Source organism: Emydura macquarii, unplaced genomic scaffold (genome assembly GCF_026122565.2).
Source record: "Emydura macquarii macquarii isolate MOO-44397 ecotype Brisbane River unplaced genomic scaffold, CSIRO-AGI_Emac_v2 contig_1390, whole genome shotgun sequence".
NCBI classification, from domain to species: domain Eukaryota; kingdom Metazoa; phylum Chordata; order Testudines; family Chelidae; genus Emydura; species Emydura macquarii.
Genome location: NW_027131527.1, coordinates 6,420,186 through 6,435,169, shown reverse-complemented (window position 1 = coordinate 6,435,169; position 14,984 = coordinate 6,420,186). Strand labels below are relative to the sequence as shown.

The following is a 14,984-nucleotide window of genomic DNA, read 5'->3' as shown; positions in this document are numbered from 1 at the left end:
CAACCTAGTTGTGCCTGTGTCTACACTTAAATTGGTCTCCCACCAATGTAAGCTCTCCTTTACATCGACATAGTAACATCAACTCCCCAAGAAGCACTGAGTTGTAGTTGATGGATTGAGGTCAATGCAGTGCAAATGTAGACACTACCTTACTTATGTTGTCCCTAACAGTCCTCCAACAGCTGTCCCACAATACCCGACACTGACCACTCTGGTCACAATTGTGAACTTCACTGCATGGGGTCACAGAGGTCGGAAGCCTCCCCATCCCACTTTTAAAGCCCAATGAACTTTTGAAATGCCTTTTCCTGATTGCCCAGCATGGTAAGCGCACCTAACTGTTCTCCATTGTTGTGCACAACTGCCCAGCTGACCATACCAGTTACGCACTACAGATGTGCTTCAGCTTGGAGTAGACAGGGGACATTGGATCTCCTGGGCCTGTGGGGAGAAGAAGCTGTGCAAGTTCAACTATGGACCAGCCATAGAACCCTGGACATCTATGAGCAGTTTGTATGGGGGATGCAGGAGAAGGGGTATGGCAGAGATCAGCAGCCGTTCCGTGTTCCATGTCCGAATTGCGGCAGGCATATCAGAAGGTCACGGAGGTCAACAGTCGATCCAGTGTTAAGCCTCAGACCTGCTGTTTTACAGTGAGCTGTGTGCCCTTCTTTGCAGAGACACACACCCCCCGCAGACCACCATGGTTACCACTGAGGAGACTGAGTCACAGACCCCTGCCATGAACAGCAAGCAGGAAGAGGAGGGTGATGGGGTAATGCAACTGAGGGGTTCAGCTATGCCACCATCCAGTCAGTCCTGGCAGCTGAGTCTGGGCTAGCCTGATGCAGGAGAAGGAACTTTGGGTAAGCATATAAATGTATGACCCATCACAGTGATGGCACCTCCAACTTAGCAGGACATAGCTATTGACTGATCATGAATTTGTTGTACCACTACCTCATCTAGTATGAGTAAAGAGAGAGAGTTATCAGGTTTTCATTCCCCAATAGAGTTAGGCCGGGGGAGGGGATGGCTGTGTGGAGCAGTTTGTTTATGAACAAAGTGATGTCCCTTGAATCCTCCTGTGAGATCTCAATGAAACTTCCAAGGAGGTATTCTGCAATCCTCTCCTGAAGGCTCCCAGGGATGGCAGCCTTTTATTTCTCCCTCTGTGGTAAGATACCACACCAGTCGGGGATAACTTCAGCAGGCACCATTGCGGTGCACAGGCTAGCAACATATGGACCAGGGTGGCTTCGGGATGGCAGCAGCGGCAACCGTGCTCTCTCTGTGCCTTTATTACCCTCAGCTAAAACCACCACCAGTATTCAATGCCATCGCCCTACACTCAATAGCTGTCCTTGTAGACCTACAAGGTTAACAATCCTGGGCTTGCCTCCCTTTGATGTCCAGAGAGGGACAGGAGAAAGTGAGAGCTATGAACATTGTGACAGAGGAGGCCCTCTCTTTAGGGGCAGCTAGAACTCCAACACTGGAGCCAGCATCACAGATTGCTTGGAACGTGCAAGCATTTGCATTTCTCTTCTATCAACAAACTAAACTAGGCAAGGCAGTTTTAAAGGGAAGTATAAATCTAGATATATTAAGCTAACCATTTTTTTTTTTTGTTTTTACTCCATTTCTATTTTTAGTAAATTTTGTTATTAAGAAATCTGCTGTTATGGAGGAGAAGTTTCCCTGAGTCTAGACAAAAGGTACCCTGCATCCTCCAACAGGAGAGGTTCTGCAGCCTAACCCCCACCCCTCACTCTCATTTTGGGTTTCTTTGTTCTCTCACACTCACCATTGCTTTGTCTGGGGGAAAAGGGAGGCGCATCAGGGAGCATGTGCAACTGCTTCCACTTTCAGGGAAAATACTGCACTGGTACAGAGAACTTAGTTCCTTCATTGTACACAGACTAATGCCTCTCACAGAAGCAAATCACACCCCCAATGTGGGCGACAATGAAACACAACTGTTAATATCTCAACAGCCAAACCCTGCAATCCTCACTCATAACGAGCAGCACATGCATCCATTGATTACAATGCAGTACTCATACAAGTGAGCATTTCTCACCATAAGAGCTGCAGAATCAGGCCCTAACCGAGGCAATAACAAAAATGGACTGCAAGTGGGTATGCAGTTTAGATGTAATCTACTGACTATTTAAGGAATTGCCTGTGTTACTTGATTCTATTTTCAGAGACATTTGAAGACATTTGACAAAATCTACAGAACTCTTCAATGTTACTCATGAATCATGAGCAAACGTAATCAGTTTCCAGCACCTACGTGTCCCCCTTCTAGCCCCAAGCATTTAATAATGATTCACCAATTGTAGCTACAGTATAACATGGTTAATGATTACGTAAATTACAGTTCTCCATTATGTAATCTCACGTTACATAAGAATAAGGAAATGGCATGTGCAAAGTGCAGAGTTTCAACTACAAAACAATGAGGGACGGTGCCTCAATACAGATTGAGTATTGCCTTCCCCAACGTCCTCTCAGCTGTGCATCTAAAGCTAATAAATCCATAAATAAAATAAAATAAAAATGACCCCTCTTCTTACAAGTATATACACAGAGAAAAGCAATTAAATGAGGATTGTATCTTGCCACAGAATCCTTTAGTACAGATAGATAATCCACAGCCTGGTTTTTAGTTAACCAAATCTGATTCATATGAAATTGTAACGTCCATTCTAAATTTTAAAATATCTGTATGCTGGAAATTGAAAAGGGTTGTTTTAGGATTGGTTGTAGATGTAATTGGATGTAGATGTAGATTAGTCAAGTGATACGAAGATTAATGAGAAATGTCCCTCCTGTTCAACCACCACCCTAATGGCACACAGTAATGGACAGTTCCTTAGCTGATTTATAAAGTCCTGCCCTACTAATAAATTCACAGGTATTCCCATGTGCTGAATCAACAACGCATACTGCAAGCTTCTTAGGCTATATCTACACTGACGGCGGCAAATTGGTCAGTGAAGACCCGCTCAGTCGATCCAGAAATCGACGTATTAAGACCACCTCCTCAAGTGGCGTAACGCTGCGTCGATGGGAACACGGTTCCCGCTGGCGCAGTGCAGTGTAGACGGAGCGCAGAACAGAAGCACAGAAGTCAACGGGAGTTACGCAAGTTTTTTATGCGTAGTTTGCGTAACTCCGGTCAACTGCTGCCGAATCTCCGAGGTAAGTGTAGACAAGCCCTTAATGTCTGCTACCAAGAAGAAGCATTACATCCAGAACTGCTCATTCACCATAGTTCAGACTCTCAGAAGAAATATGAGGGCAGTGTGGGTGACTTCCAAAATAAGTTAAGCATCTTGGTGGAGGAAAGATTGGGGGGGAACATGAAAGGAAAAAGTGGAATGAAAAGAATATCAGAAAAGGGATTAGAGGAACAAAGGGAAAATGGGGAGAGGCCTTTTCTCCCTTCTCTTCCATATTTTTCACTTTCCCACTCTATTCCTTTCTTTCCTTATCTTCTTTTCCATTCTCTTTTGTCACTATAGGCAATGGCTGGCTGGTGTGCAGATAAACTGGCATGAAGCCAGTTTATGTGTAGCTGCTGAATAGTTTAGAGATTAAGCAGCATCTAGGAAGGGATGGGGTGGCAGACAGTAATTTGAGGAGAGTTGTTTTTCCAGAAGAAAGATACTGAAGAAAACAATTATCTTAATGTTTTATAAACTTCAGACACGTTGGATGAATCAGAATCATAAAGGAATCTTCCCCATGACGACTGTGTTGTTAATAGGCATAAACCTGGACTTTTTACCTTGTTTGCAAAAGTCAGTTTAAGATGATTAATAGGAGTGTTTCTTTGGATCAGGCCTTAATAGAAGCAAATACTGCAGCAAAAACTCCACGTATATTAGTTCAAACTTTTTCATGAATTCACATCAGTTGTGTTCAGGCCCCTTTTTGTATTTGCTCTTCATATACATTCCAGTGAAGTTTGCTAGTAAGAATGTTTTCAGAAACAACTAATATTATGCAAATTTATTCAGAATTATTCAGTGAATATTTTGAATAATGAGTGGGGTAAGACAGAAGATTTCCAAAGATAAGAATAAATTGGAAAATTTCCCCTCTGACCTGTGCCTTCCTGAATTATAAAGTGAAGTAATATTAGATATATCCTCAGTTGTCAAAAAAATACATTGGGTAAGAAGAATTCTGAGATGAGCTTCATGACTGATTTTACTGGTTGTCCAATTGCAAAACTTGTCTTATGCATGTGTGCTTCCAAATTATAACATACCTATCATTACCTGCTTGTATTCATTTTTAATGAACATTTAAAATGCAGGTAGATTTCATTTAATTTTTGTAAGGTTAAGGCAGAGGTCAAGGAGAATATGGCGAAAGCTTGCAAACTCAGCTACATTTCAAAGTTAAATATCAAAATCCACACATCATAATTCTACAAATATTCTTTCAATCCTCTCAGATTAGCTCTGAAGCTAAAAGAATTGAAGAATGGCCAAAGAGAGAAAAGAAGAGAGAAATTAAGGGGAAAGAGGAGTATAGAAATGGATAAACTTCTTGAAATTTCTTCTTGTTCTTATGTCACAGACAGGGGGGTTAAAAAAAAAAAAAAAGCTATGAACTGTACTGATGACCAAAGCAGAATCAATCAATTAAGAAATATATAATGTTGGTTAGGCACATTTGCCGTTGCACTGAATTATCCAATGTGATCACACAGTCCATGATAGTGACTGATCAAATTAACATTAGTACTATTGGTTCACACAATACTGTTGCTCTCACATGTCTAATAAGAACACAGAGTGCAGTGCAAACCTGCTCATGAGTTTCCATGGTGCCATGTGTGTAAAAAGTGCAACTGAAATCAACATGATTTATTTTAAAAAGTGTAATACAGATCTTACAAAAAAGTAACCCATGGGATAGGAATGTCTATTCTAATCTGATTCCTAATATAAACATTTTTCATTTATGTAGCTGATAAATAGATGTCTTTTAGAAAATCCCTAGGCTATCAAGCATTTCGTCTCAAATTTGATATTGACCAGGAGAAATGAAGAGACATGAATTACTTTCGGGAGATAGCTTTATGCTCAAAGAGGACTTTCATATTAAAAATTACACTTAAACCATACTATGCTTACTGAGAATATCACTTCAGTGTTCTATTTCCACTTGCTGCATTGTCTTCCTTCATGAGCAACAAGCTGGCTGACCAGATATCTTTATTCTTTGTGACATTCAGGTACTTAAGCCTAAGGCGCCAACATCCTCAGAAAGGTTGCACAGGTTGGTAACACTTCAGATCTGAAAAAATGTATCCATCCACTGAATTCTGAACCGCAATTATTTCTCGACCTATGTTGACAATTGGCAAGATTGTAGGGTTCCCCACATCCTTCCTTCTAGCTGCATGACTTTGTTATCCAAATATTTCCTTTGGCTGAAATGCAGCTTGGTTGTGAAAATAACTGAATTTATATGAATGGGAGTTCTTATTTATGACTGTTCTGTTTCCGGATGATTCATTGCTTCCAATAAGAATACTGGGTGTAGTTGACCTATTACTATTAGAGGCACCATCAGTAGAGCAATATCAATTGGCAGTCACTGGATGGCTGATTTTGTTTGGTGCTCTTCATTATATGCCCCTGTAGACGTTATTACCTAGTTAAGAATTAGAGATGCTGCTTTGCAGGACACTGAATTAATAGCTTTTTTCTGCTTTTTTAATCTCTTAATTTTCCTTCTACACTGATGAATCATAGACTCCCGCCCTCCATTGTTTTGCAGAGGTTGTTTCCTTTACCTTTTTGTTCATATAGCTGAATGTGAAACTTGATAAATGATCACAGGGAAGATATATGTAATGCAGCACAAAGTAAAATAATATATATATATATAGAAAGAAAATGGCAGAAGAGAGATCCACTGGGCAAAATTCTGTGCTCTCTTACTAGAATGTTAATCTGGAGTAAATCAGTTGACTTTGGTAGATTTACACAATTGAAACTCAGAAGAATTTGGCTCATATGACATTCTTATAAGCAAACTAGGGAAATGTAGTTGAGAGAAGAGGAAAATATTATAAGGTGGATGCACAAGTAGTTGAAAGACTGTATTCAAAGAGTACCAGAGAGGTAGCCATGTCAGTCTGTTTTTAGCAAAACAGCAAGAGTTCTGTGGCACCTTATGCAGACAAAGTGGGTTTTTGCCCATGAAAGCTTATGCCCAAATAAATTTGTTAGTCTTTAAGGAGCCACAGAACTTTCGCTGTTTTATTCAAAGAGTAGTTATCAAAGATTTGCTGTCAAACTCAGAGTGTGTATCCAGTGGGGTCCCTCAGGCATCGGTCCTGGGTTCCTTATTTTCATTAATGACTTGTATAATGGAGTGGAGAGCATGCTTATTTCATTTGCAAATGACGCCAAGCTGGAAGAAGTTGCAAGTGCTTTGGATGACAGGATCAAAAAGGACCTTGACAAATTGGAGAATTGATCTGTAATAGCAAGATGAAATTCAATAAAGATAAGTGCAAATTATTTCACTTTGGAAGGAAAAATCAAATGCACAACTACAAAATGGGGAACCATCTGGCTAGGTGGTAGTACTGCTGAAAAAGATCTGGGAGTTATAGTGGATCACACATTGAATATAAGTCAACAATGTGATAAAAGGTTTAGAAAACCAGACCTACGAGGAAAGATTAGAAAAAACAGGGAATGTTTAATCTTGAGAAAACATGATGGGGGGAACCTGATAACAGTCTTCAAATATGCTATTATAAAGAGGAATATGATCAATTGTTCTCCATTTCCAGTGAAGGTAGGACAAGAAGTAATGGGCTTAATCTGCAGTTAAGGGTGATTTAGGTTAGCTATTAGGAAAAACTTTCTAACTATAATGATAGTTAAGTTCTGGAATAGACTTCCTAGGAAGATTGTGGAACCCCCATCCTTGGAGGCTTTTAAGAAGATGTTGGACAGGGATGGTCTAGGTTTATTTGGTCCTGTCACAGTGCCTGAGGTTGGACTTGATGACTTTTTGAGATCTCTTACAGCCCAACAATTCTATTATTCTATTGTTACGTTTCACAGAATTGCATGAAACAATGTTGGCACAAAGTAAAGCATTTGAAAAATAATAAACCCTAAAGAGATGCCTGTAATTTGAAGACACTATATTTGAAAGTTGCTTAGAATAATTAATTTATACTTGCTAAAATACTAATTCTATGCTGATTTAAACATTGTATGCAATGAAAATTGATAACACGTTGGAGGAATGTTTTATACAAAACAACACCAAAATAAAAGAAAGGATAAAAATCACCAGAGAATATGACTCTTAGAGGAACCCTACCTTCCAGAAATGCACATTTGGATGCCTGCTTCTAGACTTTCCTCCTATTATATTATCTCTGAAATTTCATTACACCAAAATAGCCAGATAACTGTTCTGAATATGTCCCAAGTTACAAGTGTATCTATTACTTCCATTAATAAGGTGGAAAACTTCCAAATTCTTAGAAAATTAATAATTTTGTTCAACTTCAAGTACATATACAAAAATGCTGAAATGGTTATAGATGGCCTACTACTTTTTCACACCAAGAGATGTCCACATTGGGGAATACTACAAATGGAATAAAATATTGCACAGCTATATAGTTATACAGCAACAACACAAAGCATTCTAATGAAGCCTGGACCAGAACTACAACTCTTAACTTTGGTAGCGTTCAAAATCTGGACGAGATAGTAGTTACAATTTCGGTGGTGTGGAGAAATTGACATTTATCACTTTGGACATATTTTGGAATTAAAATTCATTGTACTCTAAAAATGCTGCGAGTGTGTCTAGAGATTGTGATGGATGCAGACAGAAATTTTAAAAATTATTTTTTAGAAAAATGTATTTTGATCAACAGTGACATCATAATATGATCTTCACGTGCCCCATATTAATCTTAGATGCCAGAGATGTAACTATGCATTCATGTCATACAAGGGTAAATGCCCAACACCAAATTCCACCCTTCTTCATACTAGTGCAATTCCATTCTTTAATTCCATTCAAACCAAGGCTCTAGGCACCCCTGCCATACATTTAAAAAACAAATACATTCTGCTCCCATTTTTGATATTCCTCAGATGCCACTTCCTCCTCAGCTCCCTTAAATAAATGCCCTTTGCAGCATGCTCTGAAGATGTGATTTTTTGGAGTTCAACCCAGACCGGGAAGGGGTTGTGTCACCACCTGCGCTGCAACTCCGAGTGCCTTACATGCCACATTGCTGGGGCTCACAGCCCGGAGACCAACAGCCAGCATACAAGCATGGAGGTCACACCCTAGCTTCAACTTCAGTTACTGTTTTCAGAGTGACCCCAACACACCCTACTCCTGAATTTCCCAAAACTATCTCCCACACTCCCAGGCCTCTTCTGAAACACTCACAGAAGTTATTAAGTTCCCTGCTCCTTTAAAGAGACAAAAACAGCAGCCTGTTATCTTGACTAGAATTAACAATCACTTCAATTCAATCAAAGAACCGGGCTGGTTTAGATGAAAAGTAAAACAAGTTATATTTAGTCAAAATAAGATATGTTTTAGTGAATTCATGTATAACAGGTAAAGATAGAAAGGGTTACAAACAAAAGTAAAAATGGCTTTCTAATGGATAAGACCAAACTTAGCAAGCTCAGTCTTTGTTCAAGGTAGTTTCTTCACCAATCTTCCTTTTTTAGCAATGGCTGATTAGATCTTAGTCAGGATCCCCACAGGGTTTAAAATGCTGGGTTTCCTTGTGTCCTCAAGTGAAGGATAACTCAGCAGCTCTCTGCCCCTCTCTTTACAGTCCAGTAAATCTTTGAAAATTATCTCTCAGAGTTCATTGACCCTGCTTCCAGAGGTGGATTCCTGGGGCTGCAGCCTCCATCCCCCATGGTGATTGTTAAGTGGTTACTTTCTCCCCACATGCTCACCTGATACCTTTGTTTGCCTAGCATGTACTTGTGATTTCCTTTGGTCATACTTTCCCCAATTTACATGGGAGACACATTCAAGCAGGCGGAAACACATTCCTTTGTCTGGAAAACAAAAGTTATCAACTCGCCCTGACATGCCTGGTTTAAATACATTTTAGTGATAATTCCAGTACCTCTGTATAATCCTTTGTGGGTTGACTGCAGATACATCATGCAAGAATATTAATTATTAGTGAGTTATTAGTTTTCCAATGACATCTGACACACTGCCCTTTGGTTATATATCATAACAGCAGTGTGTTAGTGTAGCGAGTATTTCAGCCCTGAAGAGTTACTGACACAGAGTATTAAACCACCAATGAGCCTCTGTGTCACAGATGGTCAAGAGACATAGGCTATTTTGAACCAGGGAAGAAGCTAGAATCAGAACTGAGGGGATAACACAGACAAAGAGGGCTTGTGATAGTGTTCCCTCATTCATATCCAGAGCAACCCAGCTCCAGTGACTCTGTTGATTGCAGCTGTGGAAGTACGGCCAGAAAAGAAAGATGGTCTCTCAAGGTGGTCTCAAGCCATTTTGGTCTTTATAGATCACACACAAACACATTACATTCAGTCCAGAAATAGAAGCAGATTTGGAATATAGGTGACATGCTGTCACTGAGAAGTACAATTTAACAGGGAGGCTGCTGCATTCTGCACCAGCTTAAGCTTCCAGATCGATCTCAAGTGTAGCCTCAAGACTGGGTTTCTGCAAAGAGCACATGGGCAATTATGGGATTGGATGGATGCAACTAAAGAAAAAACTTCTGCCCCCCCCCCCTCCCCCCCGCTGCAGTTCCACATGTGCAACAAAGCAAAGAATCCACCACAAATGAAGAGGGAAAAATGCTAAAAAGAAACCAGGGATTTCCAAGATGTTCTTGCAGTTAAGGCACTGCACTGGAACTCTAGAGTTTTGAATTCTCTCTCTGCTCAGTCACAGACATTCCTGTGTCTTAAGCAAGTCGCTTATGGCCTGATTCTGCTCCCACTATAGTCAAAGGCAAAACTTCCATAAACTTCTCAACTTCAATGGTGCAGGATCATGCCCTTAATTAAGCTCTGCAGCAGTTTCCCATAATTTTAGTAGTAGTAATTCCCTACCTCACAGTGTTGGTATCGTAAGGATAAATCCATTAATGTATTTGAGGTGCTCAGAGACTAGAGTGATAAGAACCATAAAAAGCCTTTAAAAATAAAAAGGGTGTAATAGATCCATCTTGCCATCACACCAATAGTCACTCAGGTAAATTATCTCAATCCTATAAACTAGTTAGTTGAAGAACAATTTTTAGGAAAAATATAAGCAAGGGGAGAGGGTTGGTTATGACTGGATATTTTACTTAAGATTTAACTACCACATTGTTTGTGCTCGTCATATTTGAGATTTTTAGTAAGCACTTCATGCTTGTTTTAACTCTGAAAATCCTATCTCACTTGATTTAAGTCTATTTTAACAATACTTTTTATTTAATTTTTTATCTTTAACTTTTTCTTATTAAGAAATCCAGCTCACTTCTGTTAAATAAACCAAAGACAAAAAAGTAATAGTACTTGAGGGTTAGAAAGATAATTGTGGATGTAAGGAATAACAATGGTGCCACTAGAGTGTATCAGTGGGCAGCTGGTAAAGCAGTTTTTGCCAATATTAGTGTTAATGTGGGAATGCAGCAATATGGTAGCTGCTAACATTTCACTCAGTAAATCTCGACCTGAATTGCAAATCTGCCTAGCCTTTTGAAAAACCAAGCTGAGTATTTCTCTGTACCAATGGCAGGATTTTTTGTGAATTCAGCTCAAATGGCAACAGGCATTCATATGAGTTTTAAAAAACTTTTCCTCTCAAAATCTAGCACACATCAAAAGATAATTCATGCATAAAATATCCACAGCAAAATGGTGTAATTCTTGGTATGGTGGTTTTTCAAGTCCTAAGAGAAAACACGTGTCTGCTGCTGTCAAATTCATTTGACAATGTTATGTTAATATCATATTTAGTTTTGCATAATTCTTTGAAATAAAGCTCAAAAGTTGCTTTGTACATTTTTTTTTTTAAAAACTCAGCATTAAAAGTAAGAATCACATTAATATTCACAGTAACTGCTTATATGAGTGTGCAACCTTCAGAAGTTATCAATTCTACACAACTCTGGTACTTTTCACAATTTACAAAGCTACTCAACACAATTTTCCAGATAGAAAATTACACAGAATGCAATTAGAATGTGTTTCTAAAACAATTTCTTGCAATGATATCTCCTAGAGATGGATCCTTAGGTAACACATTTTGGACCTAGAGCTCTCTGTTCTGGTCAAGTTCTCTCTTTGAAAACTATGTCTTTCTGCTTAAGGTACTTCCTCCTCCATCTATTTCAGATGCTCTTCCCCCTGTTTCTGTGACTACGTTCTCTTCTTCCACACATTGTCACCTTCCACACAGAGTTTTCTTCTGATAATGCCACCTCTCAAGTTTCTACCTGATGGTCACCCAACTCTATATCTAGGCTACTGATGATCACCCAGTGGTAGGTGCTCTCTTATAAGTTCAATGTGTTATCATAAGAATCTATAATGGCACCAACAACTACAACATCATCATTGTGGAGGGCCAAGCGCTATTAACACTTTAAATGGATCTTGTTCAAGGAATAGAAAATCTTTGACAAGATGCATTTACAGCAGCAAATTTCAACATGCACAGCATTTGAGTGCAAAACATATACGATAACGCTTGCTTAATCCTTGGGTCAATTTTGTTTTATGGAAAATGGCCACACTGCAAACATTAAGATGATGAAAAAGTGGATATTTATATTTATAGGAACAAAAATTTGATAATTTCACACTTAAAATATCAAAACCTGTAATTTATACATTCTTACTGAAAATTTAATGACTTGCACATTCCCTAGTGAGATATTGGCAATAAGGCTAATTAATGCAGCTATTTATATTTAAAAGGTTATCATCACAAACAAAGGAGAAAAACATTTTCCCCCACTCAAAACAGAAAATGGCTGTCTGTAGAAAATTGTTGCGACAAGGATAACAGGTTCCCAACCCACATTTGGGTCACAACTACAAGATTCGAATATATTGCTCTGGAAAGTGAGACTGTCCCAAACACACAAGTCAGTTGGCTTCTGTTCAAGATAGAGAAATGACAAATATGAAGAAAAGCATGTTTACAGTGAGCTGCTCATAAAACATTCAAACTCTGTCAAATAAACCCTGTTAGGTAGTGTTAAAAAGTCAGAATCCATTCCTTTGGTTCCCCTAGTTACAAAGGTCTTTGTTAGAAATAATCAAACAGGTTGTCCTGGGGGTGGATTGGGGAGACGGAACCCTTTATTGCCTGCTTGTTCCACCTCGACGCCGTGAGTGAGCAATGAGGGGGTTACTTTACAATTCTTTTATCTATAATATGTAAATATATACATTTACAGCAACTCCCTATAGACCCTTATTTGGTTACACTGACACCTATAGAATGAATATTAACAACTACATAATGAATATAATTATACCTGCCCCTATTTGTTGTTTACAGGATTACCATACAGAGATCAGGCACATCACCTTAAAACCTATAAATTTTACACTAACATTCTTTGAAGTAAAGGCATGCCAGGGGGAGAAGGAAGATAATACTTTTTTCCCACCAAGACCTTACTCAAAAGTGGTGATAGACTCATCCCTTGCACAGATGGCCAGGAAGGGAGGAAAAGAAGAAAAAGATGACAGACTCTAACTAAAATTCACACCAATTAACAGAAACAAGATTTGCCCTTACCATGACCCTGTTCCCTGTAATTTAGGCCTGGCCACTTGTCCAGCTTTTAACTCTTTACTCTCCTACAGTCTTGACCCACTTTAATGTCAATATCTAAAATACTATAGTGAAGGCTCCATTAGAAATATATACACAATTTTGGACTTCAAATGCTTTTATTTTTCGGTACGGAACAGTAAAATTATTCAATTACATGACTATATGCTGAGTTAGGGCCTTTGTATTTAGCCATTCCATGTTCAGAACTCTCACTTCACTGAAAGCTCTGTACATGTTGGAAGTGCAAAACGAGGCCTTAAAATATCATTTTATTGGTTCAGGAAACCTCAGATATGACTTCCAAACACTAAAATGAATTCCGGAAACAATGTGGCTGAACAAATGCTGTAAAATAAAATTTGAAATAGAAAGTACTTTACAGTTTCCTATATATGATTATTTTGTGTAAGTTTGAGCTCAAAGAGTAAACACTATATCAAAATAAGGACAGCTGGAACCTATCATACATATATAGCATTTCAATATGACTTTAAATATAAAAAACAAACGGCAAATGTACGCACACTGACCCATATCAGTTTAAAAGGTTTGTTGTTACAGTATATGCATGAATTAGACATGCAGAAAATGAAAATAAAATGTGCTTGAGGTAATAATATAGCTGAGTATAAGGACTACTTCAGGAGTACTATTTAATCTTTACTTTGTAGCACTTCAGTGGCCACCAAGAACTTTATGATCATAAGGAGGCATAAGATTCATATTCTTAAATTCCAAAATACAAGCGTCTACCTCTCAAGTTAAGAGTCACATGGGTAGGTCTGACATTTCATCCATAGGTGCACACTGTTTTAAACACTAACTAGTACAATACAAGGCCCAGTTAGAAAAACATTTGTCCTTGAGCAGTTCCCAGGAGTTAAACTCTAGCAGTTTGGTGCCAGTTATATGAATAAGAAATAATAATATTTGAGTCATAGCAGCTCTTGGGCTAATAACACATACTTGAGAGCTGGTCCGGCCTTCCATCTGGAAGAGGGCGCCATCTTTTAGTCTCACTCTCCCAATCATACATACACATACAATAAAATAAATAAATAAATACATGATTTAAAAAAAAAATCCGTAAAACTTACTTATTTCAGGGAAGCACCCATATATCTATGAACAGATGGAAAACTTGATGAACTGAGATGCAGTGAATCTTTCTCCTGTTGATTTAAATGAAGAAAACAGTTGGCTTTGAATGTTGCTTTTCGGTAAGTTTCCAACATATTTCCATAACTTTGAGGGCAGATGAAGATGTGGGAGAGGGGTTTTATAAATTAACTTGAGATTATTTTTTAAAACTGCGTAGTCATGTGGGATCCAGACAAAACTTGCCTCCATTGGCAGAGCAAAAACCCTAAGAAAAATGCACATAAAAATTGCATATGCAAATTTTAAAGTTTCGAAATGGGCACTTTCCACTACACAAGCCATCCAAATCCCTCAATTATCCCTATATAAGCACATCACTACACCCCTTCTCACTATCAGTTCTTCCCAATCTTCCTCCATCCATTAATTATCTTCCCCCATCAATTTGATTTTTTCCCTGCCATCCATCAGTCCCCTTCTTCCAATTCCCTCCTTTGGTTCCCTTGGTCTGTTCATCCATCTTCCCCACCTAGTCCCTCAGTTTCCTATTTCCCTATTCTTCCTTTCCTCTCCTCCGTTCAGTTCCTCCTCCTCCCCAGTACCTAATACACAGGCTAGGCTGACTAGCCTCTTTGCTCAGCAGCTGCAGTTGCTCTTCTTGCTGCTGCTGCTGGTGGTGGTGGTGATTTCTCCCTCCCTTTGTCCTGCCCCTGCTGATTGTGCTCAGATCATCCTGCCCTGGGCTCCTCTCTTAGCTTTCTCTGAGACTATCACTCAAGAAAAAGGGGAGCTGCTGACACCAGGATTGGCTGATGGAAAATCACTAGCGCCACCCATCCTGGCAACTAGCCAAAAACCAGACAAACCTGTTGGGGAGTGGAGAGGGCAGAAAACAGATTGAAAAGCCATTGTTTCCAGCCAAAAAATATGCAGATCTGGGTCTGGGATTTGCATTATAAAGATAATGTGAGACCCTGACTCTTCTGAGAACCCAGTGCTTCTCCCCT

At 39.0% G+C, this 14,984-nt stretch overlaps 1 protein-coding gene across 3 annotated transcripts in view; it reads right to left on the bottom strand.

Annotated features, from left to right (window-relative positions):
• The window catches only part of PHYHIPL (phytanoyl-CoA 2-hydroxylase interacting protein like), an 81,551-nt gene extending 66,833 nt beyond the window's left edge, over positions 1-14,718 (bottom strand). The window contains exons 1-2 of one of the 3 annotated variants that reach the window (XM_067552541.1): positions 14,580-14,718; positions 13,974-14,048 (exon numbers count right to left, since the gene is read on the bottom strand). The gene's annotated coding sequence lies outside the window, so the exon portion shown is untranslated. The other 2 variants (XM_067552540.1, XM_067552542.1) reach the window with 2 other exon arrangements.
• Between the last annotated feature and the right edge of the window lie 266 nt (positions 14,719-14,984).